The sequence below is a fragment of the Heterodontus francisci genome, chromosome 46 (assembly GCF_036365525.1).
Source record: "Heterodontus francisci isolate sHetFra1 chromosome 46, sHetFra1.hap1, whole genome shotgun sequence".
In the NCBI taxonomy this organism is placed as follows: domain Eukaryota; kingdom Metazoa; phylum Chordata; class Chondrichthyes; order Heterodontiformes; family Heterodontidae; genus Heterodontus; species Heterodontus francisci.
The window spans coordinates 17,058,136-17,082,227 of record NC_090416.1 but is presented as its reverse complement, the minus strand read 5'-3'; the positions used below and the strand labels follow the sequence as shown (position 1 = coordinate 17,082,227).

General features: G+C 49.7%; 1 protein-coding gene across 3 annotated transcripts in view; it reads right to left on the bottom strand.

Annotated features, from left to right (window-relative positions):
* Positions 1-609: 609 nt before the first annotated feature.
* LOC137356816 (CUGBP Elav-like family member 3-A) overlaps positions 610-24,092 on the bottom strand; it is a 93,724-nt gene continuing 70,241 nt past the window's right edge. For 2 of the 3 annotated variants that reach the window (XM_068022611.1, XM_068022612.1), the window contains one exon: positions 610-2,485. The gene's annotated coding sequence lies outside the window, so the exon portion shown is untranslated. The remainder of the gene's footprint in view (positions 2,486-24,092) is intronic. The other variant, XM_068022610.1, reaches the window with a different exon arrangement.

The following is a 24,092-nucleotide window of genomic DNA, read 5'->3' as shown; positions in this document are numbered from 1 at the left end:
ATTATGGTTATGTTTTCCCTCTGGTATAATTTATTTTTTACAAGACGGAAGTGCTGGCAAAGAATTTTAAAGATATATATTTGACACACGAGTCTTGATCTATTGAAATAAAAGTCAGTTGAAATACCCCTGCCACGTCTGAGGTGAATGTTTTCTTGGCTAATAAATTAATTGGCAATTTCTCCCTCCCCCACCATGGTATCCTTCCCTCTTCTTCCCTGCTGACTCTCACTGGGGTAGAGGAACAGATTGCCCAGGCTGTACTCCAGTGTCTCACCCAAGGGTCAATGTCAAAGGGACAATAATGTCAGGTGTAAGCCCCTCTCTAGTTAGATATCCTGTAACCTGCTGCAGTTGAATATCCTGGCACTCAGGTGAAGCGTGGTCTTTTGGATGAAAGGGTACCCTGCAACCCATCATCTCCTCTCCCCACCCCCCCCCCCCTCCCTCCCTTCACCCTCCATCTGTCTCCCCTCCAGTCAGAGTCAGCTCTCTGGAGAATGTGGGATGAGGAGACGAAATATTGGAGAAATGAACTGCACGGTTTAAACCGTCAACGAGTGTTAGGGTTTTTGAAAATTCTTTATTGAACAGAGTTAAAGCAGCATTGTATTTTTTTTTTGACTTTGTCAACATTAAATAAAAGAGAATAAATTAAAAAATAAATTAACATCTTAAATCAAAACCCGATTCCAATGCTTTTTTTTTTCACTAAAATTTCCTAAAATCTGTCCCATAATTCCAGCTTTGAAGTGCCGAGAGAGAGAGAGAGCTTTATAACCCGTGGGTGAGCCACACTCACCCCGGACTCCTTGTTAACAGAAGGCATGTAAATAGCAGATGCAATGAGTGTTAATTCAACCCCCCCCCCTGCCTCCCCCAACGATAATACTGGGGCCCCTCTCACTCACATCTCAAGGCTCAAGAAAACGGTAACACAATTTCTGAGATTTAACAATTCAGAATGGAGGTCATTTAATCCTTTTTGATTATGTACAATAAATATTGACTAGGTGCCAGAGAGCAAAGGAGAAGATGAACAGTAATTTCCAGGCCATCCTCCAGTGGATGTTTGATACCCCTTTGGTCGACAGTAAGTCTGGAACATTGATTTGTCTTGGGGTGGGGGGGGGGGGGGGGGCGTGTGTGCACACCAGCCTGGGGAGGGGGGGTGGTGAGATGGTATGTGATGAGATAGTGTGTGAATACTCGGATATTGTGCAGTGGGGCATGGGATTCGTGTGTCACCTTTTCCCCTCTGGTCCTTGTCCCCCTTCAAGCTTGTGGAGGAAGGACGTTTCAGGTGATCAGCATTATTATGGGCTGATACATTAACGTGTGTTTGGCCCTGGTCCTCTTTAGCCTGACTCCTCAGGCGCCGATGAAATGGTGAGTTCCAGGTGCACATTGTAAAAATGGGAATTTTATAATCAATGACCTGGGCATGGAGTGATGGGTGGGGAAGAGGTTTGCACACTGGTTGGGGGGGGGGTGGTATTTTGTGAAGGTTTTTCTCGCTCAGACGTTGAGGCTGTGCTGGCGTCAGCTTATCCAATATCTCCCACAAGCAGGAGGAACAGAGGCAACCTCCTCACTGGGGAGGAAGAGACCAATTCACATTACAAGCTGCATAATCCAGTGGTATCTGCACTTTGCAGAGATTTGTGCCTCAGCAACTTGGGCACCAGCCTGTCAGGAGCTGAGCACAGTTATTATGCAGCCTCAGCTGCCCAGCGAAGGCGGTTGGGTTTTATTTATAAAGAGCTTCTTTTTTTGGCCCGCCGTGTATTAAGCTTCTGGAGGGGACGGTGTTTATTTTCCTTCCTTTTGATTCTAGCCTGTGTTGTGTGCACTTGTAGTGAGCAGTTGGAAGTGACATCACTGCTCCTGATCATTACAGTGACTCTGGGTTGGGAAAATGCATGAGTGTAAGCATCAGGCAGGATTGGGCTGGGCTGTGATGCCCCCGCAAGTTGAATATCTCACCATCTAGACTCGTGTTCACAAATGGGCCCCAGGACGGGTTGGGGAGGGGGTGGGTGGGAAGAGCAGAATGGGACCCTGGCCAGATTTTGAGGTGAGTGGGGAGGGGGGCCCTTAAAGGGAGGAAGAAAAGAGAAGGAAAAACTTGCAAAAATGTCAGCAGTGGCCTGCCATCTTTGTTCTGGTCATCGCCCTGCATGCTGATCTCTGAATTGTTTTACACTGACTCTGGCTTCTGCTCTGCTAACTTACCAACATCTTTAAATATGAAATGACAGAGTTACATCCAAAAAGAATGATCCAATGAGCAGGCAACCATCCATCCTGGGTTGTGTCAAAGCCATGGGTCAGGGAGGAACTGTTGAGGACAATGGAATGAAATCTGAAAGAGCTTCCAGTGTAGAGAGGCATGGTGTGCTCCACCGAGATGCTGACTGAGATGTTGGAAGGGAAAGGATGGGAGAAAACAGTCACAGCTCCTTCCTGCAATGAGCCCTCAGCCCTAGAACAGATTGGTGAAGGGAAGGAGGAGAGAGAGGGAAGGAGGGGAGGGAAGAGGGGTGGGCAAGAACAGGAGGGAAGGTGGGGAACAGAAAGGAGGGGGAGGGGTGATGGGGGGAGTGGGTTGGTGGATAAAGACCATGAGATGAAGGGAGTAGAGAGATGGAATGAGATAGTAGAGAAAGGAAAGTAGTGAGAGAGAGAGAAAAAGAGAGTGGTTAGTAGTGGGTAACCAGACTGCAACAACCAGCAATGTGTCAGCAACAGGCACAGCATGCTGCAATCGGCAGCAACACAATGGATTATGGATAACTCACCACTCAACAATTGGCTCAAAGTTCCATGTGCAGGACCAGGGACTGAGGGAAGAAATCCTCAGACAGCTGGGAATATAGGCAATGTGACTGTTGGGAAAGATTTTTTAAAAAGGGTCTAGCTCTAACATTGGCCTTCCTATCAGCTGACAATGGCAGGTCCCAGAGATTTACTCTGTATCTAACCCCCGTACTGTACCTGTCCTGGGAGTGTTTGATGGGGGACAGTGTAGAGGGAGATTTACTCTGTATCTAACCCCCATGCTGTACCTGTCCTGGGAGTGTTTGATGGGGGACAGTGTAGAGGGAGATTTACTCTGTATCTAACCCCCATGCTGTACCTGTCCTGGGAGTGTTTGATGGGGACAGTGTAGAGGGAGCTTTACCCTGTATCTAACCCCCATGCTGTACCTGTCCTGGGAGTGTTTGATGGGGACAGTGTAGAGGGAGCTTTACTCTGTATCTAACCCCGTGCTGGACCTGTCCTGGGAGTGTTTGATGGGGACAGTGTAGAGGGAGATTTACTCTGTATCTAATCCCCGTGCTGTACCTGTCATGGGAGTGTTTGATGAGGACAGTGTAGAGGGAGCTTTACTCTGTATCTAATCCCCGTACTGTACCTGTCCTGGGAGTGTTTGATGGGGACAGTGTAGAGGGAGCTTTACTCTGTATCTAACCCCCGTGCTGTACCTGTCCTGGGAGTGTTTGATGGGGACAGTGTAGAGGGAGCTTTACTCTGTATCTAACCCCCGTGCTGTACCTGTCCTGGGAGTGTTTGATGGGGACAGTGTAGAGGGAGCTTTACTCTGTATCTAATCCCCGTGCTGTACCTGTCCTGGGAGTGTTTGATGGGGACAGTGTAGAGGGAGCTTTACTCTGTATCTAACCCCCGTGCTGTACCTGTCCTGGGAGTGTTTGATGGGGACAGTGTAGAGGGAGCTTTACTCTGTATCTAATCCCCATGCTGTACCTGTCCTGGGAGTGTTTGATGGGGGACAGTGTAGAGGGAGCTTTACTCTGTATCTAATCCCCATGCTGTACCTGTCCTGGGAGTGTTTGATGGGGACAGTGTAGAGGGAGCTTTACTCTGTATCTAACCCCCGTACTGTACCCAAAATAAAAGCATAATACTGCAGATGCTGGAAATCTGAAACAAAAACACAAAGTGCTGGAAATACTCAGCAAGTCTGGCAGCATCTGTGAAGAGAGAAGCAGAGTTAACGTTTCAGGTTCTGTGACCTTTCATCTGAACTGGCAAAGCTTAGAAAAGAATTAGGTTTTAAGCAAAGTGTAAGGTATTTGATAGGACAGGAGAGATGAAATAACAAAGCTGTCCTGGGACAAAGGTAAAGAGTGTGTTAATGCTTCACACTCTGTGGTGAAAGACAAAGCATTAGTCCAGACAGAGTGTTAATAACTGAATAATGAGCAGCAGTCCCCAAGCACCACCGCTCTCCTCTGCCTGGATGAACTTGTTCTCACATTGAACAACTTCTCCTTCAACTCCACCCACTTCCTTCAAGTAAAAGGTGTTGCTATGGGTACCCGCATGGGTCCTAGTTATGCCTGTCTTTTTGTGGGATGTGTCGAACATTCCTTGTTCCAGTCCTACTCAGGCCCCCTCCCCCAACTCTTTTTCCGGTACATTGATGACTGTATCGGTGCCGTTTCCTGCTCTCGCCCCAAACTGGAAAACTTGATCAACTTTGCTTCTAATTTCCACCCTTCTCTCACCTTTACATGGTGCATCTCCAACACTTCCCTTCCCTTCCTCGACTTCTCTATCTCCATCTCTGGGGATAGGCTGTTTACTAATATCCATTATAAGCCCACCGACTCCCACAGCTAAATCAACTATACTTCTTCACACCCTGCCTCCTGTAAGGATTCCATTCCATTCTGCCAGTTTCTCTGTCTCCGACGCATCTGCTCTGATGATGCTACCTTCCATGACAGCGCTTCTGATATGTCTTCCTTTTGCCTCAACCGAGGATTCCCCCCCCCCCCCCCTCACACACTGTGGTTGACAGGGCCCTCAACTGTGTAGGGCCCATTTCCCACACCTCTACACTCACCTCTTCCCCTCCCTCCCAGAACAGCGACAGGGTTCCCCTTGTCCTCACTTTCCACCCCACCAGCCTCCACATTCAAAGGATCATCCTCCGCCATTTCCGCCACCTCTAGTGTGATGCCACTACCATCTTCCCTTCCCCTCCCCTGTCAGCATTCCGAAGGGATCGTTCCCTTCACAACACCCTGGTCCACTCCTCCATTACCCCCAACACCTTGTCCCCTTCCCACGCAATCGCAAGAGGTGTAATACCTGCCCTTTTACCTCCTCCTCACTATCCAAGGCCCCAAACACTCCTTTGTACTTCTTTCAATGTAGTATACTGTATTCGCTGCTCACAGTGTGGTCTCCTCTACATTGGGGAGACCAAGCACAGATTGGGTGACCGCTTTGCGGAACACCTCTCAGTCCGAAAGCATGACCCCGAGTTTCCGGTTACTTGCCATTTCAACAACCCCCCACTGCTCTCATGCCAACATTCCTGTCTTTGGCCTGCTCTAGTGTTCCAGTGAACATCAACGCAAGCTCGAGGAGCAGCACCTGATCTTTCGATTAGGCACACTACAGCCTCGTGGACTGAACATTGAGTTCAATAACTTCAGAGCATGACTGGCCTTTTTAAAAGAATAGTTTGTTTTTTAACCATGTGCCTGTTTTTCATGTAGTCAGAGCTGCTCATTATTCAGCTATTAACACTCTCTCTGGACTAATGCTTTGTCTTTCACCAGAGTGTGAAGCAGTAACACACTCTTTGCCTTTGTCTCAGGACAGCTTTGTTATTTAATCTCCCTGTGCCCTATCAAACACCTTCCTCGTTGTTCTCTCCCCCACCCCCCTCCATTTCACTTGCTTAAAACCTAATCCTTTTCTAACCTTTGCCAGTTCTGATGAAGGGTCACTGACCTGAAACATTAACTCTGCTTCTCTCTCCACAGATGCTGCCAGACCTGCTGAGTTTCTCCAGCACTTTTTGTCCCATGAGTGTTTGATGGGGACAGCGTAGATCAGAAGTGGGGAGTCCAGTTAATATTCCTGCTCACCCCCTCGATGAGTCCAATTTTAGACCCCCTCCACCTCCCTGCCCAAGATCAACTAATCCTGGCACTAACCTGTGGGCGGAGGAAATTCTAGCTTTGCACTTCCTGCTCTACACTGAGAAAGCTTCCTTCAGTCTTCACATCCAGCTCATCTCGCAATCGAAGCAGTCACCGGGGGGAATCTTTAAAGGAACCTTTGATTCATTTTTAATATTAACCATGATCCATTGTGTTGCATGTAAAACTAGCTCAGGCTGCTCGGAGACCTTGCAAGCACTGGGCACACAGAACAAGGCCGAACGTTAAAACTGCAAGCACAGGCCACAGATATAGAATATATATATATATATATAGATACACACGCAAAAATTTAAAAATAAAACACCACACACAACACACACCCAACAAACACACACCCACACACACACAAAATACACAGGGAGCTGGAGATTCTGAGTCTGTTTCTCTTTTAAACCCCCGTCTCCATTGGTTGCTTGGCAACAACCAATGTGCAATTTTCCAGCAAGCAGAGATCATGTTTGGTTATCACATATCAGCACTTTTTAAAAAGAAATAAAGTGATTCATTAAATCATTGAGTGAAGGTAGGAAAGCATGCTGAGCTGGACAGAAAGTGGGCCATGCTTTATTTGTCAGACTAAAAAGGAAAGACTGGCAGGTGGAGGGAAGAGGGGCACAACCGGTTCGGGGTCAGGACCCCGCCTGACCTGCCCCTTTGTGGCACTGAAGCTGTGCATGAATTGGATGAGTGAGGGTGCTCGGGACGCTCGTTGTGGTGTCTCGCAATGACATTCCTCTTTTGGTCTGTGGCTGGGCTTCATTAACTTGCACTAAGTTGTAAAGGGAGTTACAAGCCTCATTATTTTCAACGTGTAACCTCCACTGCTGCCCACTTTTATTGGACCAGCATTCAGATCCATCAGTCCAATTGTAGGTTATTTGTCATTGCTCTGTAAATATTTTGCTGCTTTGGCCTGCTGATGGCAATGCGGTGGTCCCGTTGTGAACTGACCAGGTGCAGAAGACCATCCCCTTGTTCCTGTGATCTGGGAGACCTTTGGCGAGGCCATACCTGGAGTACTGTGTAGTTTTGCGGGTGCAGTGGAGGGTCACCAGACTGGTTTCTGGGATGAGAAGGCTGTCCTATCAACTGGGGGCCGCGGGGTCTTTTTGCAGCCACCGAAGGGGTTGGCGGGGGGGGGGGGGGGTGGTGGGGGGGAAGGCGAGGCCTCAGTTTAACAGCTCATCCGATCAGTGGTTAAGTTACGGGCCAACTGTGGAGTTATGAATGGTCATGAGGGACATCCAGCAAGGGAGAGGAACTGGAGAACTGATTGAAGCTGAGAATTGGAACCCAATGTCTTGTTTTAGGGGCTGAGATCTGAGGGCCGGGGCGGGGAGGAGGGAAGGCGGAAACCACCTGGAGGCAAAGTGGTTTGCTAAGGCATTTGTGACAATGGATTACAAGAGAACAGCCTGAGTGTTGGGGGAGCAGGAAGAGTGGAGAATAAAGAAAGAAAGGCAAAAAGAAAGCAGGACTGAAAAAATTGTTTGATTTTTTTTTAAATGACCAAACAGAACTTGATGAAAATTAAGAATGGCACTGAGGTAAATGGCAGACTGTAACAATGTGCCTACAATGCAACAAGAGGGTTTAAGGTCACTAAAAGGTTTTGGGGGGGTGGGGGGGGGTTCATTAAAAAAAAAACAACCAGAACATAATTTCATTAAAACAACATCTAGTCCACTGGAACCACGGGCAAAGTAAGAAAATGCACGGCACAATCGCAAAGTATACTCATGTCATGCAAGGCAGCGATACTGTGACATGACGGTTCTGATAGATTTTAAATCTTTGCAAAGAAACACCTCATTCCAACAATGCAACTTACGAGGCGAAGCCTCCGTCTCCTGTGACAGCACAGCTATGGGATGCTTTAGGCAGCGTCGGAGAAAGTGACGCTCTGTGTGTGTGTGTGCGCGTCTGCTCTCGTCTCGGAGACTTTTTGTTTTGTGTGGTGGCACAAGGACCCAGGGCACCGGGATTGGTTTCACAGCGCTTTGTGTTTTTAAATGAAACAAAAACGAAAGAGAGAGAGAGAGAGAGGAAAGTGTTGGTGAGGGACAAAAAGAAATTGAAATCAAAAGCACAAAAAAAAGTCATCGTCAATTTTTCTTTAGTTTTGTATCACTTTTGTTTTTAAAAGGTGCGTAAAGGGGAGGGGGGGGGGGGAGACGCACACAGGTAACAGCACAAGTTGGAGATGGTGGGAAAACTCATTTAAGTCAAATAAAAAAGTTACAAACTAAACAAGAACAGGCCACAGCTTGGACTGACAATGCCATGTGGAAATTAAGGGCTGGGTTCAGGGGCAAGCCCGAGACATGTCAAATCCCCGGGACGTTTGTGTCCCAGACTTTCAAACCAATCATAAAATGGGGGTACATTGGAGAATAGCAGGGATATCATCTTTATCTTGGGTGATGAGGAGAGGGTTGACAGTTGTACCTCATTCGGACTCCATCTCAAAGAATTACAAGTGAGATGGAGGGAGACGAGGTGATAAAGGTTTCAGTCAATGAGCGAGAGAGAGGGCAAACAAGAGGTAGAAAGTAATTATTGGTCACATGGCATTACGCCCTGCGTCACTGCTTTCTGATTGTTTAAGATTATAAAAATAAACAAGTTATCACAAGATTAACAAGCACACTATATACTAAAACTTACTCATTAAAAACTAGACTCTCATTAACCGTACACACTAATTTTGTCGATGTGTAATTTAATTTTTGTGCCCTGATGGTAAAGTGCTAGAACAATGAAAAATAACATTAAAATGTAGTTACTTCAGGTCCCCATGGTACGAGCAAACGAATATGTACATTGCACATTGATTAATAAACCTGCCTTTCTTTAATTAAACCCAACAATTACTGATGTTTCTCAAAAAATTAAAATCACATCAAAGCAGCTTTCTAATCTAATCTCACTCTCCCCCTCACTCCACTCACCCTTCAATATCCCACCCAGTCTAATCTCACTCTCCCCCTCACTCCCCACACACTTCAATATCCCACCCAGTCTAATCTCACTCTCCCCCTCACTCCCCTCACCCTTCAACATCCCACCCAGTCTAATCTCACTCTCCCCCTCACTCCCCTCACCCTTCAATATCCCACCCAGTCTAATCTCACTCTCCCCCTCACTCCCCACACCCTTTAATATCCCTCCCACTCTCCCCGTACCCTTTAATATCCCACCCAGTCTAATCCCACTCTCCCCCTCACTCTCCACCCCGTTTAATATCCCACCCAGTCTAATCCCACTCTCCCCCTCACTCCCCACACCCTTTAATATCCCACCCAGTCTAATCCTACTCTTTTCATCACTCCCCGGACCCTTCAATATCCCACCCAGTCGAATCCCACTCACCCCGTACCCTTTAATATCCCACCCAGTTTAATCCCACTCTTCCCACCTCACCCCCCGCAGCCTTTAATATCCCACCCAGTCTAATCCCACTCTCCCACTCACGCCCCGTACCCTTAAATATCCCACCTAATCTAATCCCACTCTCCCCCCTCCCCGCACCCTTTAATATCCCACCCAGTCTAATCCCATTCTCCCCCTCACTCCCCGCACCCTTTAATATCCCACCCAGTCTAATCCCACTCTCCCACTCACGCCCCGTACCCTTAAATATCCCACCTAATCTAATCCCACTCTCCCCCCTCCCCGCACCCTTTAATATCCCACCCAGTCTAATCCCACTCTCCCCGTACCCTTTAATATCCCACCCAGTCTAATCCCACTCTCCCCGTACCCTTTAATATCCCACCCAGTCTAATCCCACTCTCCCCGCACCCTTTAATATCCCACCCAGTCTAATCCCACTCTCCCCCTTCACTCCCCAGACCCTTTAATATCCCACCTAATCTAATCCCACTCTCCCCCCTCACTCCTCACACACTTTAATATCCCACCCAGTCTAATCTCACTCTTCCCCTCACTCCCCACACCTTTTAATATCACACCCAGTCTAATCTCACTCTTCCCCTCACTCCCCACACCTTTTAATATCCCACCCAGTTTAATTCCACTCTTCCCCACAGCCTTTAATATCCCACCTAATCTAATCCCACTCTCCCCCTCACTCCCCACACCCTTTAATATTCCACCCAGTCTAATCCCACTCTCCCAGCCCCTCACTCCCCGCAGCCTTTAATATCCCACCCAGTCTAATCCCACTCTCCCCGTACACTTTAATATCCCACCCAGTTTAATCCCACTCTCCCCCTTCACTCCCCAGACCCTTTAATATCCCACCCTGTCTAAACCCACTCTCCCCGCCCCCTTTAATACCCCACCCAATCTAATCCTATTCTCCTCCTCACTCCCCACACCCTTTAATATCCGACCCAGTCTAACCTACTCTCTCCTTCGCTCCCCGGGCCCTTCAATATCCCACCCAGTCTAATCTCACTCTCCCCCTCATTCCCCGTACCCTTTAATATCCCACCCAGTCTAATCTCACTCTCCCCACCCTTTAATATCCCACCCAGTCTAATCTCACCCCCCTCACCCTTTAATACCCCACCCAGTCGAATCCCACTCTCCTCCTCACTCCCTACATCCTTTAATATCCCACCCAGTCTAATCTCACTCTCCCCCTCACTCCCCACACCCTTTAATATCCCACCCAGTCTAATCTCACTCTCCCCCTCACCCTTTAATATCCCACCCAGCCTAATCCTACTCTCTTCTTCACTCCCCGGACCCTTCAATATCCCACCCAGTCCAATCTCACTCTCCCCCTCACTCCCCACACCCTTTAATATCCCACCCAGTCTAATCTCACCCCCCACACCTTTTCATATCTCACCCAGTCTAATCCCACTCTGCCCCCTCACTCCCCAGACCCTTTAATATCCCAACCAGTCTAATCTCACTCTCCCCCTCACTCCCCCGCAGCTTTTAATATCCCACGTAATCTAATCCCACTCTCCCCCTCACTCCTCAAACCGTTTAATATCCCACCCAGTCTAATCCCACTCTCCCAGCCCCTCACTCCCCGCAGCCTTTAATATCCCACCCAGTCTAATCCCACTCTCCCCGTACCCTTTAATATCCCACCCAGTCTAATCCCACTCTCCCCCTTCACTCCCCAGACCCTTTAATATCCCACCCAGTCTAAACCCACTCTCCCCGCCCCCTTTAATACCCCACCCAATCTAATCCTATTCTCCTCCTCACTCCCCACACCCTTTAATATCCGACCCAGTCTAATCTACTCTCTCCTTCGCTCCCCGGGCCCTTCAATATCCCACCCAGTCTAATCTCACTCTCCCCACCCTTTAATATCCCACCCAGTCTAATCCTACTCTCTCCTTCACTCCCCGGACCCTTTAATATCCCACCTAATCTAATCCCATTCTCCTCCTCACTCCTCACACCCTTTAATACCCCGTACCCTTTAATATCCCACCCAGTCTAATCTCACTCTACCCCTCACTCCCCACACCGTTTAATATCCCACCCAGTCGAATCCCACTCTCCTCCTCACTCCCTACATCCTTTAATATCCCACCCAGTCTAATCTCACTCTCCCCCTCACTCCCCATACCCTTGAATATCCCACCCAGTCTAATCTCACTCTCCCCCTCACTCCCCATACCCTTCAACATCCCACCCAGTCTAATCCACACTCTCCCCCTCACTCCCCATACCCTTTAATATCCCACCCAGTCTAATCTCTCTCTCCCCCTCACCCTTTAATATCCCTCCCAGTCTAATCCTACTCTCTTCTTCACTCCCCGGACCCTTCAATATACCACCCAGTCTAATCTCACTCTCCCCCTCACTCCCCACACCCTTTAATATCCCACCCAGTCTAATCCCACACTCCCCCTCACTCCCCGCACCCTTGAATATCCCAGCCAGTCTAATCTCACTCCCCACACCTTTTAATATCTCACCCAGTCTAATCCCACTCTCCTCCTCACTCCCTTTAATATCCCACGCACTCTAATCCCATTCTCCTCCTCACATTTTCCCACCCAGTCTAAACCCACTCTCCCCGTACCCTTCAATATCCCACCCAATCTAATCTCACTCTCCCCCTCACTCTCCACACCGTTTAATATCCCACCCAGTCTAATCTCACTCTCCCCCTCACTCTCCACACCGTTTAATATCCCACCCAGTCTAATCCCACTCTCCCCCTCACTCCCTACATCCTTTAATATCCCACCCAGTCTAATCCTACTCTCTTCTTCACTCCCTACATCCTTTAATATCCCACCCAATCTAATCTCACTCTCCACACCATTTAATATCCCACCCAGTCTAATCCCACTCTCCCCCCTCACTCCCCGGACCCTTCAATATCCCACCCAGTCTAATCCAATTCTCCCCCTCACTCCCCGTACCCTTTAATATCCCACCTAATCGAATCCCACTCCCCCCCTCACTCCTCACACCCTTTAATATCCCACCCAGTCTAATTTCACTCATCCCCTCACTCCCCACACCTTTTAATATCCCACCCAGTTTAATTCCACTCTTCCCCACACCCTTTAATATCCCACCCAGTCTAATCCTACTCTCTTCTTCACTCCCTACATCCTTTAATATCCCACCCAATCTAATCTCACTCTCCACACCATTTAATATCCCACCCAGTCTAATCCCACTCTCCCCCCTCACTCCCCGGACCCTTCAATATCCCACCCAGTCTAATCCAATTCTCCCCCTCACTCCCCGTACCCTTTAATATCCCACCTAATCGAATCCCACTCCCCCCCTCACTCCTCACACCCTTTAATATCCCACCCAGTCTAATTTCACTCTTCCCCTCACTCCCCACACCTTCTAATATCCCACCCAGTTTAATTCCACTCTTCCCCACACCCTTTAATATCCCACCCAGTCTAATCCCATTCTCCCCCTCACTCCCCGTACCCTTTAATATCCCACCCAGTCTAATCCCATTCTCCCCCTCACTCCCCGTACCCTTTAATATCCCACCCAGTCTAATCTCACCCCCCACACCCTTTAATATCCCAACCAGTCTAATCTCACTCTCCCCCTCACTCTCCCGCAGCCTTTAATATCCCACCTAATCTAATCCCACTCTCCCCCTCACTCCTCAGACCGTTTAATATCCCACCCAGTCTAATCCCACTCTCCCAGCCCCTCACTCCCCGCAGCCTTTAATATCCCACCCAGTCTAATCCTGCTCTCTCCTTCACTCTCCAAACTCTTTAATATTCCACCCAGTCTAATCCCACTCTCCCCGTACCCTTTAATATCCCACCCAGTCTAATCCCACTCTCCCCCTTCACTCCCCAGACCCTTTAATATCCCACCCAGTCTAAACCCACTCTCCCCGCCCCCTTTAATACCCCACCCAATCTAATCCTATTCTCCTCCTCACTCCCCACACCCTTTAATATCCCACCCAGTCTAATCCTACTCTCTCCTTCACTCCCCGGACCCTTTAATATCCCACCTAATCGAATCCCATTCTCCTCCTCACACCCCACACCCTTTAATACCCCACCCAGTCTAACCCCACTCTCCCCGTACCGTTTAATATCCCACCCAGTCTAATCCCACTCTACCCCTCACTCCCCATACCCTTTAATATCCCACCCAGTCTAATCTCACTCTCCCCCTCACCCTTTAATATCCCACCCAGTCTAATCCTACTCTCTTCTTCACTCCCCACACCCTTTAATATCCCACCCAGTCTAATCTCACTCTCCCCCTCACCCTTTAATATCCCACCCAGTCTAATCTCACTCTCCCCCTCACTCCCCACACCCTTTAATATCCCACCCAGTCTAATCTCACTTTCCCCCCTCACCCTTTTATATCCCAGCCAGTCTAATCCCACTCTCCCCCCTCACTCCCCACACCCTTTAATATCCCACCCAGTCGAATCCCATTCTCCTCCTCACTCCCTACATCCTTTAATATCCCACCCAATCTAATCTCACTCTCCACACCATTTAATATCCCACCCAGTCTAATCCCACTCTCCCCTTCACTCCCCGTACCCTTTAATATCCCACCCAATCTAATCTCACTCTCCCCCTCACTCCCCACACCCTTTAATATCCCACCCAGTATAATCTCACTCTCCCCCTCACCGTTTAATATCCCACCCAGTCTAATCTCACCCCCCACACCTTTTCATATCTCACCCAGTCTAATCCCACTCTGCCCCCTCACTCCCCAGACCCTTTAATATCCCAACCAGTCTAATCTCACTCTCCCCCTCACTCCCCCGCAGCTTTTAATATCCCACCTAATCTAATCCCACTCTCCCCCTCACTCCTCAAACCGTTTAATATCCCACCCAGTCTAATCCCACTCTCCCAGCCCCTCACTCCCCGCAGCCTTTAATATCCCACCCAGTTTAATCCCACTCTCCCCCTTCACTCCCCAGACCCTTTAATATCCCACCCAGTCTAAACCCACTCTCCCCGCCCCCTTTAATACCCCACCCAATCTAATCCTATTCTCCTCCTCACTCCCCACACCCTTTAATATCCGACCCAGTCTAACCTACTCTCTCCTTCGCTCCCTGGGCCCTTCAATATCCCACCCAGTCTAATCTCACTCTCCCCCTCATTCCCCGTACCCTTTAATATCCCACCCAGTCTAATCTCACTCTCCCCACCCTTTAATATCCCACCCAGTCTAATCTCACCCCCCTCACCCTTTAATACCCCACCCAGTCGAATCCCACTCTCCTCCTCACTCCCTACATCCTTTAATATCCCACCCAGTCTAATCTCACTCTCCCCCTCACTCCCCACACCCTTTAATATCCCACCCAGTATAATCTCACTCTCCCCCTCACCGTTTAATATCCCACCCAGTCTAATCTCACCCCCCACACCTTTTCATATCTCACCCAGTCTAAACCCACTCTCCCCGCCCCCTTTAATACCCCACCCAATCTAATCCTATTCTCCTCCTCACTCCCCACACCCTTTAATATCCGACCCAGTCTAATCTACTCTCTCCTTCACTCCCCGGGCCCTTCAATATCCCACCCAGTCTAATCTCACTCTCCCCACCCTTTAATATCCCACCCAGTCTAATCCTACTCTCTCCTTCACTCCCCGGACCCTTTAATATCCCACCTAATCTAATCCCATTCTCCTCCTCACTCCTCACACCCTTTAATACCCCGTACCCTTTAATATCCCACCCAGTCTAATCTCACTCTACCCCTCACTCCCCACACCGTTTAATATCCCACCCAGTCGAATCCCACTCTCCTCCTCACTCCCTACATCCTTTAATATCCCACCCAGTCTAATCTCACTCTCCCCCTCACTCCCCATACCCTTTAATATCCCACCCAGTCTAATCTCACTCTCCCCCTCACTCCCCATACCCTTCAACATCCCACCCAGTCTAATCTCACTCTCCCCCTCACTCCCCATACCCTTCAACATCCCACCCAGTCTAATCCACACTCTCCCCCTCACTCCCCATACCCTTCAACATCCCACCCAGTCTAATCCACACTCTCCCCCTCACTCCCCATACCCTTTAATATCCCACCCAGTCTAATCTCTCTCTCCCCCTCACCCTTTAATATCCCTCCCAGTCTAATCCTACTCTCTTCTTCACTCCCCGGACCCTTCAATATCCCACCCAGTCTAATCCCACACTCCCCCTCACTCCCCACACCCTTTAATATCCCACCCAGTCTAATCCCACACTCCCCCTCACTCCCCACACCCTTTAATATCCCACCCAGTCTAATCCCACACTCCCCCTCACTCCCCGCAACCTTAAATATCCCCCTCACTCCCCGCACCATTTAATATCCCAGCCAGTCTAATCTCACTCCCCACACCTTTTAATATCTCACCCAGTCTAATCCCACTCTCCTCCTCACTCCCTTTAATATCTCACCCAGTCTAATCCCACTCTCCTCCTCACTCCCTTTAATATCCCACGCACTCTAATCCCATTCTCCTCCTCACATTTTCCCACCCAGTCTAATCCCACTCACCCCGTACCCTTTAATATCCCACCCAGTCTAAACCCACTCTCCCCGTACCCTTCAATATCCCACCCAATCTAATCTCACTCTCCCCCTCACTCTCCACACCGTTTAATATCCCACCCAGTCTAATCCCACTCTCCCCGTACGCTTTAATATCCCACCCAGTCTAAACCCACTCTCCCCGTACCCTTCAATATCCCACCCAATCTAATCTCACTCTCCCCCTCACTCCCCACACCCTTTAATATCCCACCCAGTCGAATCCCATTCTCCCCCTCACTCCCTACATCCTTTAATATCCCACCCAGTCTAATCCTACTCTCTTCTTCACTCCCTACATCCTTTAATATCCCACCCAATCTAATCTCACTCTCCACACCATTTAATATCCCACCCAGTCTAATCTCACTCTACCCCTCACTCCCCGGACCCTTCAATATCCCACCCAGTCTAATCCCATTCTCCCCCTCACTCTCCACACCGTTTAATATCCCACCCAGTCTAATCCCACTCTCCCCGTACCCTTTAATATCCCACCCAGTCTAAACCCACTCTCCCCGTACCCTTCAATATCCCACCCAATCTAATCTCACTCTCCCCCTCACTCCCCACACCCTTTAATATCCCACCCAGTCGAATCCCATTCTCCCCCTCACTCCCTACATCCTTTAATATCCCACCCAGTCTAATCCTACTCTCCTCTTCACTCCCTACATCCTTTAATATCCCACCCAATCTAATCTCACTCTCCACACCATTTAATATCCCACCCAGTCTAATCTCACTCTACCCCTCACTCCCCGGACCCTTCAATATCCCACCCAGTCTAATCCAATTCTCCCCATCACTCCCCGTACCCTTTAATATCCCACCTAATCGAATCCCACTCCCCCCCTCACTCCTCACACCCTTTAATATCCCACCCAGTCTAATTTCACTCTTCCCCTCACTCCCCACACCTTTTAATATCCCACCCAGTTTAATTCCACTCTTCCCCACACCCTTTAATATCCCACCCAGTCTAATCCCATTCTCCCCCTCACTCCCCGTACCCTTTAATATCCCACCCAGTCTAATCCCATTCTCCCCCTCACTCCCCGTACCCTTTAATATCCCACCCAGTCTAATCTCACCCCCCACACCCTTTAATATCCCACCCAGTCTAATCTCACCCCCCACACCCTTTAATATCCCAACCAGTCTAATCTCACTCTCCCCCTCACTCTCCCGCAGCCTTTAATATCCCACCTAATCTAATCCCACTCTCCCCCTCACTCCTCAGACCGTTTAATATCCCACCCAGTCTAATCCCACTCTCCCAGCCCCTCACTCCCCGCAGCCTTTAATATCCCACCCAGTCTAATCCCACTCTCCCCGTACACTTTAATATCCCACCCAGTTTAATCCCACTCTCCCCCTTCACTCCCCAGACCCTTTAATATCCCACCCAGTCTAAACCCACTCTCCCCGCCCCCTTTAATACCCCACCCAATCTAATCCTATTCTCCTCCTCACTCCCCACACCCTTTAATATCCCACCCAGTCTAATCCTACTCTCTCCTTCACTCCCCGGACCCTTTAATATCCCACCTAATCGAATCCCATTCTCCTCCTCACACCCCACACCCTTTAATACCCCACCCAGTCTAACCCCACTCTCCCCGTACCGTTTAATATCCCACCCAGTCTAATCCCACTCTACCCCTCACTCCCCATACCCTTTAATATCCCACCCAGTCTAATCTCACTCTCCCCCTCACCCTTTAATATCCCACCCAGTCTAATCTCACTCTCCCCCTCACTCCCCACACCCTTTAATATCCCACCCAGTCTAATCTCACTTTCCCCCCTCACCCTTTTATATCCCAGCCAGTCTAATCCCACTCTCCCCCCTCACTCCCCACACCCTTTAATATCCCACCCAGTCGAATCCCATTCTCCTCCTCACTCCCTACATCCTTTAATATCCCACCCAATCTAATCTCACTCTCCACACCATTTAATATCCCACCCAGTCTAATCCCACTCTCCCCTTCACTCCCCGTACCCTTTAATATCCCACCCAGTATAATCTCACTCTCCCCCTCACCGTTTAATATCCCACCCAGTCTAATCTCACCCCCCACACCTTTTCATATCTCACCCAGTCTAATCCCACTCTGCCCCCTCACTCCCCAGACCCTTTAATATCCCAACCAGTCTAATCTCACTCTCCCCCTCACTCCCCCGCAGCTTTTAATATCCCACCTAATCTAATCCCACTCTCCCCCTCACTCCTCAAACCGTTTAATATCCCACCCAGTCTAATCCCACTCTCCCAGCCCCTCACTCCCCGCAGCCTTTAATATCCCACCCAGTCTAATCCCACTCTCCCCGTACACTTTAATATCCCACCCAGTTTAATCCCACTCTCCCCCTTCACTCCCCAGACCCTTTAATATCCCACCCAGTCTAAACCCACTCTCCCCGCCCCCTTTAATACCCCACCCAATCTAATCCTATTCTCCTCCTCACTCCCCACACCCTTTAATATCCGACCCAGTCTAACCTACTCTCTCCTTCGCTCCCCGGGCCCTTCAATATCCCACCCAGTCTAATCTCACTCTCCCCCTCATTCCCCGTACCCTTTAATATCCCACCCCGTCTAATCTCACTCTCCCCACCCTTTAATATCCCACCCAGTCTAATCTCACCCCCCTCACCCTTTAATACCCCACCCAGTCGAATCCCACTCTCCTCCTCACTCCCTACATCCTTTAATATCCCACCCAGTCTAATCTCACTCTCCCCCTCACTCCCCACACCCTTTAATATCCCACCCAGTCTAATCTCACTCTCCCCCTCACCCTTTAATATCCCACCCAGTCTAATCCTACTCTCTTCTTCACTCCCCGGACCCTTCAATATCCCACCCAGTCTAATCTCACTCTCCCCCTCACTCCCCACACCCTTTAATATCCCACCCAGTCTAATCTCACTCTCCCCCTCACCCTTTAATATCCCACCCAGTCTAATCCTACTCTCTTCTTCACTCCCCGGACCCTTCAATATCCCACCCAGTCTAATCTCACTCTCCCCCTCACTCCCCACACCCTTTAATATCCCACCCAGTATAATCTCACTCTCCCCCTCACCGTTTAATATCCCACCCAGTCTAATCTCACCCCCCACACCTTTTCATATCTCACCCAGTCTAATCCCACTCTGCCCCCTCACTCCCCAGACCCTTTAATATCCCAACCAGTCTAATCTCACTCTCCCCCTCACTCCCCCGCAGCTTTTAATATCCCACCTAATCTAATCCCACTCTCCCCCTTACTCCTCAAACCGTTTAATATCCCACCCAGTCTAATCCCACTCTCCCAGCCCCTCACTCCCCGCAGCCTTTAATATCCCACCCAGTCTAATCCCACTCTCCCCGTACCCTTTAATATCCCACCCAGTCTAATCCCACTCTCCCCCTTCACTCCCCAGACCCTTTAATATCCCACCCAGTCTAAACCCACTCTCCCCGCCCCCTTTAATACCCCACCCAATCTAATCCTATTCTCCTCCTCACTCCCCACACCCTTTAATATCCGACCCAGTCTAATCTACTCTCTCCTTCGCTCCCCGGGCCCTTCAATATCCCACCCAGTCTAATCTCACTCTCCCCACCCTTTAATATCCCACCCAGTCTAATCCTACTCTCTCCTTCACTCCCCGGACCCTTTAATATCCCACCTAATCTAATCCCATTCTCCTCCTCACTCCTCACACCCTTTAATACCCCGTACCCTTTAATATCCCACCCAGTCTAATCTCACTCTACCCCTCACTCCCCACACCGTTTAATATCCCACCCAGTCGAATCCCACTCTCCTCCTCACTCCCTACATCCTTTAATATCCCACCCAGTCTAATCTCACTCTCCCCCTCACTCCCCATACCCTTTAATATCCCACCCAGTCTAATCTCACTCTCCCCCTCACTCCCCATACCCTTCAACATCCCACCCAGTCTAATCCACACTCTCCCCCTCACTCCCCATACCCTTCAACATCCCACCCAGTCTAATCCACACTCTCCCCCTCACTCCCCATACCCTTTAATATCCCACCCAGTCTAATCTCTCTCTCCCCCTCACCCTTTAATATCCCTCCCAGTCTAATCCTACTCTCTTCTTCACTCCCCGGACCCTTCAATATCCCACCCAGTCTAATCTCACTCTCCCCCTCACTCCCCACACCCTTTTAATATCCCACCCAGTCTAATCCCACACTCCCCCTCACTCCCCACACCCTTTAATATCCCACCCAGTCTAATCTCACTCTCCCCCTCACTCCCCACACCCTTTAATATCCCACCCAGTCTAATCCCACACTCCCCCTCACTCCCCGCAACCTTAAATATCCCCCTCACTCCCCGCACCATTTAATATCCCAGCCAGTCTAATCTCACTCCCCACACCTTTTAATATCTCACCCAGTCTAATCCCACTCTCCTCCTCACTCCCTTTAATATCACACCCAGTCTAATCCCACTCTCCTCCTCACTCCCTTTAATATCCCACGCACTCTAATCCCATTCTCCTCCTCACATTTTCCCACCCAGTCTAATCCCACTCACCCCGTACCCTTTAATATCCCACCCAGTCTAAACCCACTCTCCCCGTACCCTTCAATATCCCACCCAATCTAATCTCACTCTCCCCCTCACTCTCCACACCGTTTAATATCCCACCCAGTCTAATCCCACTCTCCCCGTACCCTTTAATATCCCACCCAGTCTAAACCCACTCTCCCCGTACCCTTCAATATCCCACCCAATCTAATCTCACTCTCCCCCTCACTCCCCACACCCTTTAATATCCCACCCAGTCGAATCCCATTCTCCCCCTCACTCCCTACATCCTTTAATATCCCACCCAGTCTAATCCTACTCTCTTCTTCACTCCCTACATCCTTTAATATCCCACCCAATCTAATCTCACTCTCCACACCATTTAATATCCCACCCAGTCTAATCTCACTCTACCCCTCACTCCCCGGACCCTTCAATATCCCACCCAGTCTAATCCCATTCTCCCCCTCACTCTCCACACCGTTTAATATCCCACCCAGTCTAATCCCACTCTCCCCGTACCCTTTAATATCCCACCCAGTCTAAACCCACTCTCCCCGTACCCTTCAATATCCCACCCAATCTAATCTCACTCTCCCCCTCACTCCCCACACCCTTTAATATCCCAGCCAGTCGAATCCCATTCTCCCCCTCACTCCCTACATCCTTTAATATCCCACCCAGTCTAATCCTACTCTCTTCTTCACTCCCTACATCCTTTAATATCCCACCCAATCTAATCTCACTCTCCACACCATTTAATATCCCACCCAGTCTAATCTCACTCTACCCCTCACTCCCCGGACCCTTCAATATCCCACCCAGTCTAATCCCATTCTCCCCCTCACTCCCCGTACCCTTTAATATCCCACCTAATCTAATCCCACTCTCCCCCCTCACTCCTCACACACTTTAATATCCCACCCAGTCGAATTTCACTCTTCCCCTCACTCCCCACACCTTTTAATATCCCACCCAGTCTAATCCCACTCTCCCCGTACCCTTTAATATCCCACCCAGTCTAAACCCACTCTCCCCGTACCCTTCAATATCCCACCCAATCTAATCTCACTCTCCCCCTCACTCCCCACACCCTTTAATATCCCACCCAGTATAATCTCACTCTCCCCCTCACCGTTTAATATCCCACCCAGTCTAATCTCACCCCCCACACCTTTTCATATCTCACCCAGTCTAATCCCACTCTGCCCCCTCACTCCCCAGACCCTTTAATATCCCAACCAGTCTAATCTCACTCTCCCCCTCACTCCCCCGCAGCTTTTAATATCCCACCTAATCTAATCCCACTCTCCCCCTCACTCCTCAAACCGTTTAATATCCCACCCAGTCTAATCCCACTCTCCCAGCCCCTCACTCCCCGCAGCCTTTAATATCCCACCCAGTCTAATCCCACTCTCCCCGTACCCTTTAATATCCCACCCAGTCTAATCCCACTCTCCCCCTTCACTCCCCAGACCCTTTAATATCCCACCCAGTCTAAACCCACTCTCCCCGCCCCCTTTAATACCCCACCCAATCTAATCCTATTCTCCTCCTCACTCCCCACACCCTTTAATATCCGACCAGTCTAATCTACTCTCTCCTTCGCTCCCCGGGCCCTTCAATATCCCACCCAGTCTAATCTCACTCTCCCCACCCTTTAATATCCCACCCAGTCTAATCCTACTCTCTCCTTCACTCCCCGGACCCTTTAATATCCCACCTAATCTAATCCCATTCTCCTCCTCACTCCTCACACCCTTTAATACCCCGTACCCTTTAATATCCCACCCAGTCTAATCTCACTCTACCCCTCACTCCCCACACCGTTTAATATCCCACCCAGTCGAATCCCACTCTCCTCCTCACTCCCTACATCCTTTAATATCCCACCCAGTCTAATCTCACTCTCCCCCTCACTCCCCATACCCTTTAATATCCCACCCAGTCTAATCTCACTCTCCCCCTCACTCCCCATACCCTTCAACATCCCACCCAGTCTAATCCACACTCTCCCCCTCACTCCCCATACCCTTCAACATCCCACCCAGTCTAATCCACACTCTCCCCCTCACTCCCCATACCCTTTAATATCCCACCCAGTCTAATCTCTCTCTCCCCCTCACCCTTTAATATCCCTCCCAGTCTAATCCTACTCTCTTCTTCACTCCCCGGACCCTTCAATATCCCACCCAGTCTAATCTCACTCTCCCCCTCACTCCCCACACCCTTTAATATCCCACCCAGTCTAATCCCACACTCCCCCTCACTCCCCACACCCTTTAATATCCCACCCAGTCTAATCTCACTCTCCCCCTCACTCCCCACACCCTTTAATATCCCACCCAGTCTAATCCCACACTCCCCCTCACTCCCCGCAACCTTAAATATCCCCCTCACTCCCCGCACCATTTAATATCCCAGCCAGTCTAATCTCACTCCCCACACCTTTTAATATCTCACCCAGTCTAATCCCACTCTCCTCCTCACTCCCTTTAATATCCCACGCACTCTAATCCCATTCTCCTCCTCACATTTTCCCACCCAGTCTAATCCCACTCACCCCGTACCCTTTAATATCCCACCCAGTCTAAACCCACTCTCCCCGTACCCTTCAATATCCCACCCAATCTAATCTCACTCTCCCCCTCACTCTCCACACCGTTTAATATCCCACCCAGTCTAATCCCACTCTCCCCGTACCCTTTAATATCCCACCCAGTCTAAACCCACTCTCCCCGTACCCTTCAATATCCCACCCAATCTAATCTCACTCTCCCCCTCACTCCCCACACCCTTTAATATCCCACCCAGTCGAATCCCATTCTCCCCCTCACTCCCTACATCCTTTAATATCCCACCCAGTCTAATCCTACTCTCTTCTTCACTCCCTACATCCTTTAATATCCCACCCAATCTAATCTCACTCTCCACACCATTTAATATCCCACCCAGTCTAATCTCACTCTACCCCTCACTCCCCGGACCCTTCAATATCCCACCCAGTCTAATCCCATTCTCCCCCTCACTCTCCACACCGTTTAATATCCCACCCAGTCTAATCCCACTCTCCCCGTACCCTTTAATATCCCACCCAGTCTAAACCCACTCTCCCCGTACCCTTCAATATCCCACCCAATCTAATCTCACTCTCCCCCTCACTCCCCACACCCTTTAATATCCCAGCCAGTCGAATCCCATTCTCCCCCTCACTCCCTACATCCTTTAATATCCCACCCAGTCTAATCCTACTCTCTTCTTCACTCCCTACATCCTTTAATATCCCACCCAATCTAATCTCACTCTCCACACCATTTAATATCCCACCCAGTCTAATCTCACTCTACCCCTCACTCCCCGGACCCTTCAATATCCCACCCAGTCTAATCCCATTCTCCCCCTCACTCCCCGTACCCTTTAATATCCCACCTAATCGAATCCCACTCCCCCCCTCACTCCTCACACCCTTTAATATCCCACCCAGTCTAATCTCATTCTCGCCCTCACTCCCCGGACCCTTCAATATCCCA